The sequence below is a fragment of the Alligator sinensis genome, unplaced genomic scaffold (assembly GCF_000455745.1).
Source record: "Alligator sinensis unplaced genomic scaffold, ASM45574v1 scaffold996_1, whole genome shotgun sequence".
NCBI lineage: Eukaryota > Metazoa > Chordata > Crocodylia > Alligatoridae > Alligator > Alligator sinensis.
In genome coordinates, this window is record NW_005842581.1 from 115,765 (window position 1) to 120,950 (window position 5,186).

At 49.2% G+C, this 5,186-nt stretch overlaps 1 protein-coding gene across 1 annotated transcript in view; it reads right to left on the reverse strand.

The window, feature by feature from the left end:
- The window catches only part of LOC112551738 (protein MLP1 homolog), a 17,558-nt gene that overhangs the window by 11,067 nt on the left and 1,305 nt on the right, over window positions 1-5,186 (reverse strand). The window lies entirely within an intron of this gene.

Below are 5,186 nucleotides of genomic sequence, written 5' to 3' on the forward strand. Positions count from 1 at the left end.
AGAGCAAAAGGAGTTAGGCACATACAAATTAGGTACATTTCACACTGAGCAGAAAACTCCTTATTCTCTAGTTGATAGTAAATGCTACAGATAGCATTTGAAACCATCCTCCTCTCTACAAGCATAGGCATCTAAATAAAAATTATAGGCTGTGAAAACTACAGGCATCCACCTGGAATCTAGAGCTGGATCCTAAGCTGCATGAAGAAAAAGAGAAGAGAACAGCAGTGCTTACCATGTAAGCAATAATCTGAGTTAAACCAATGGCTTGCAAACTGCATTCTGCCAAACACTGGGCTTCTACAATGGGTCATAAGGGGACAATGGCAGAGTGGGCCAGGCTGTGATGCACTACCACAACTGGGACAGGTCACCTGGTCCCACAGTCTTAAAGACAAGGGTAGGGGTTCCGTGACAGAAGTGTGATGACAGTGTTCCATGACTTCAGGAACTTTTAAAACCACTGGGTTAGAGCACATGGGGCTTTTCACTTAAATTCAAATGTAAATTTAAATTCTTTTTCTTTTTTTGCAAAATGCATAAACAGTTTTGGAAGCAGAGATCAGAACCCAGAACCACTTCCTAGCTAATAATTTTGGGGTGTGGACACAAGTAACAAAAGCTGCTTGCAGACGTGAAAAAAATCCAAACAAACCGTGCTTTATCAGAAGTAGCAATGCATTAGTCCAACCTGGCACTTCAGCATCTGTATAGATCAGGTGCTTAAGCGTGGCTTTTTGGTGCTTTTATATAATAGCTGATTCAATCAACTATTAGATAAAAGTGCCAAAAAAGCCCTACTAAAGTGCTCAGTCTATAGATGCTGCAGAGCTGAGCCCAACTAACGTGCTGCCTCTTCTGAGCATGCGCTGGGCTTGGCATGAAAGCATGCCAACTTTAAAGTAAAGCATGTCCCCCACCCCCTGTCTGCAAGCAACCAATTAGTTTCAAATATCTTTGAAATGTTTCAAAGGGCTACTGGTCCACATGTACAAGCTATTTGAAACATTCCAAAAAACAATTAAAACACCTCAAAACAGTATTTTTTTTACATGACATACTATTTTTGGAGCATTTCACTTGTTGTAACATCTCAACTGGGAAGAGAGAGAGAGAGAGAGAGAGAGAGAGAGAGAGAGAGAGTCACTGAAACCCCAGCCACAGCCAGACCCTACCACCTACCCATGCCACTGCTGCTAAATCTTGGTCCTTCGGGCTCAAGTCCCCTGTACCTTTCCACTCTGTTGAGAAGGGGAAAGGAGAGATGGAGGAAACAGGAGCTGGAGTGTCAGACTCCTGGTGGCCTGTTTGCCTCTCTGCTCTCCAGCACTTATACCTCTCGTCCCTAGGATAGGAGGTGGCAGAAGCCAAGAACAGAACCGTATGTTCCTGCAGGCTGTGCTAGAGCCCCCTACCTGGGTATAGAGAAGGCTGCAGCATTTATTTTGAAATGTGTCAGCTAGGACTGGTATACTGGAATGGTACACTGAAATCATTTCAAGCACACTTCGCTTAGAAATGGTGCCAGCTGTTACATCCATCTGCAATCCTCAACACTTGCCTACAAACAGGGTCCTTTCTGACCCCACACTCTTCCTGCCAGCCTGCGTCCCGCTCTGGGTCCCACTGGCACTGGCCCCGAGACATTGGTCCCAAGATGGTGACCAGGGGGTCGGGCACCTGTCAAGGGGTGGGACTACCCATGCAGCCCTCAACAGCCTGCCAAAACTGGGTAAGCGGCCCTCCACCCAAAATAATTGCCCACCCCTGCCCTATGGTGAGGGCAGAGGCAGATTAATGTGTACTGGGGCCCTGGGCAAACACAAAATTGGAGGCCCCCTGCGACCTTCCCCTCCTGGTGTTGGCAGGGGAGGCTGGGTGGACCCTGCCAGGCTGGCTGGCACATGCCCGTCTCCTCTCCCTGCTACCTGCCCTCCCCTGCTATAGCCAAACATACACATATACAGGCACACACATACTACTCTCACTCACTCTCTGTGCACGGACACCCAGACACAATCATACTCTCTCTGCCATGAACACAGATGCATGCACGCTCAGATGCACAGACACTCAGATGAGCATGTGCGCACACACACACATGACCTCCCCCTTCCCCAGCACTCTGAGGCAGCTCCCCCTCCCCCCACATGGCTCTATCTTGCTCCCGTCCAGCCCCTGATGCACTGACCAGCAGGGAGCTGCTGCCCAGCTGTGTCCCTGCGGCTGTGCCTGTGCACCAGGCCAGGCTGACTCAGGCCAGGAGCCCAGCATCGCACCTGTGTGTGTGGGTGGCAGTGCTGGGAAGGGTGGCTATGGTGAACTGGTGGGGGGGGCCCCCAGCGGCTATGCCCCCTCCAGGGCTGCTGCCAGCCTGCAGAGGTGTAATGCAGCATGACACTCCTAGCTCCCCACAGTCACGGCAGTTCTGGCCCCCCCAACCCCACTGGGGGAGGGGCCCCGCTCCTGGGTGCAGGGAAGCAAATAGAAAAGCCAGGGTTTTAAACTGGGCGCCAGTTTTGCCTCCCTCCTGGGAGACAGAAACATGCCAAATTTAAAACCGCATTTTTTGCTTCACTGCTGATCAGGATCCTGAGGCCCCGAAGTGGTAAGGGCCCCTGGGCTCATGCCCAGGTGGCCCATGCATTAATCTACCTATGGGTGAGGGAACTCTCATAGGAGGGAGAAGATGCAAGTTCAAACTCCCTTCTAGGCAGATAAGGTCACTGTACCCAAACCTCCTACTCCCTATGTTTTAACCACTAGGTTTCCTTCTATTCTTCCATCATACCCAATAGAAAGTAAGTTACGAGCATGGCAATTCACAAGGTGTCTGATCTTGGCCTCACAGAGAACTTTAGCAGCACCTACTAGATTTTCTTGCATATAATTAGGGACCCACTTAATTTGTGGTTTTTCAGAAATCATGAAATCCAGACTTATCTGTAAAATCCACAAAATTAACAACAAACAAATTAATTTAAATAAAATGTCAGCTCCCCAGTAGTACTCACTGCCCTGAGGAAAAGGTGCTGAATGGCGGGTGGCACAAAGGGCAGCAGACAAGATGATGGCTGTCCCCTTGTCCCTCCTCCCCCTACCAGAGTCTCTCTACCAATCATTGCCGAAGTGGGGCCTCTGCCAATAAGTGCCAAAGGGCAGGACCCAGTGCAAAATGTCTGTGAAATTGGCTCTGTGCGCCATGAGGGGGCCGTCAAAAACCCTTTGTCTTGCAGCAATTTAAATAGGTCCCTACATATAATGTACCCCCAAAACAGAACTTGCACCTTACCTTGGGAAGGCCCCAAGGAAAAAAAAAAAATCTTACCTCAGAATACAGGAAAATCTTACCTCAGAGTACAGGTAAGTAGCTAAGAGCTTGGGTCTCCAGGACTGCACAACTGGGCTGGAGGGCTGCACACTGTGGCTGGGATCTTGGGAGCCGTGTGCCAGGGTTGGGGGCTTGGGAGCTGGCCCTGACCCTGTGCCAGGGCCCAACCTGGCTATACCAGTTCTGAGATCAGAGTCTTGCAGCTCTGTTTTGGCTGCATCGGCGCTGGGGCTGGAGCCACAATGCTGGTACAACCCAAAACACAGCCCCAGAGACAACACACAGACCCCGACTTAGCACACTGGGTCCAACCAGACAGATGACTCCAGAGCCAGCACATGGAGGTTGGACCTGGAGTGCTAGGTCCAGCCATGAGCCAACTCCGCAACCAGGCTTGATCCAGCATGTAGCGGGGAAGGAAGGGGGAGCTCCCCATGAGTCCGGAAATTTGGCAACGGCAGAAGGGGAGGAGAAGCAGTACCAACATTAACTGCCATGACTCCGAATCCTGCCACTGCTCTGCCCTCCTCCCTCCCTGCCAAATTTCCAGACCTACAAGGAGCCCTTTTCTTCAACTATAATGATCACCCCAACTGTTCCACAGGTGGCTTGGGGCAAGGGGGCAGGGGGGGGAGGATGTGGATAATGTGAGAGAAGATCATTGATCCTTATTGGATATTAGTAGGTTCTAGGCACTTCTCTCCTCAGACTCGAGAAATTCTGAACATGTTCAAAAAACAGAATTACAGGTACCTAGAGAACTTTAGGTCAAATAGGGAAATATTCATAGATTGTAAGGGTAGAAGGGACCTCAGAACATCATTGGGTCCAGCCCCCTGCACCAAGCAGGAAAGATAACTGGGGATCAGGTGACCCCAGCAAGGTGATTGTGTAGTCTCCTCTTGAAGATATCCAGGGTAGATGACCTCTGGAGGGAGCTTATTCCACAGTCTGACACCCTGACTGTGAATAAGTTTTTCCTAATGCTGAGCCTGAATCAATCTTCCAGGAGTTTGTGGCCATTACTCCTAGTTTTCCCCTTGGGTGCCCTGATGAACAGTTGCTCACCAAGCCCTTGATGTACTCCCCTAGTGTAGTGGTAAGCTGCTACCAAGTCCCCTCTCAGCCTTCTTTTCTTCAGGCTGAAGAGTCCCAGATCCCTCAGCCTTTCCTCGTATGGCTTGTCATGTAAGACTCTGAGCATACGGGTGGCTCTTCTTTGGACTCTCTCAAGCTTGTCCATGTCCTTGTTAAAGTGTGGTACCCAGAACTGGACACAATGCTCCAGCTGCAGAATACTCTGAAATTAGGCACCTCAAAGGTTAGACTGCTGTTGCATAAAGATTTTTTTGCTATCTCAGTTTTGAATATGTAACTGCACTCATTAATACTGTGAAAAACAATATATGTCCTTTCACACCTTACACCAGCAATGTCGAACATGGCCTACAACACCTTACTGTCTGGCCTGCATGGCTCCCAGTGCAGCCAGAATTTGGGGGCAGAACAAGGAGGTGTGGGGGTCCACCACTGAAATCCTTGATGCAGAGCCCTATTAGGGACACATGCCAGTAACAGAGGACAACCTTCACTATCATGTCCATCTGTGGCCCACAAAGCCCCACAGCCTGCATCTGGGCTAAGATAAGAGATAACCCTTACCTTATGCAAGTTCCTGATCCTACATTTTTTTAGCTTGGAAAGCTATTTATTAGATTTGTAGGTCACCCTTCTCCAAGAAAGCTTAACATGGTTTACAATAAGAGACAAGATAACTTACAATAAATTATTAAAGTAAGCTAGCATAGCAAATCTCCACTCCTGATGCAGGAAAATGTCCATCAGTTTTCAGCAG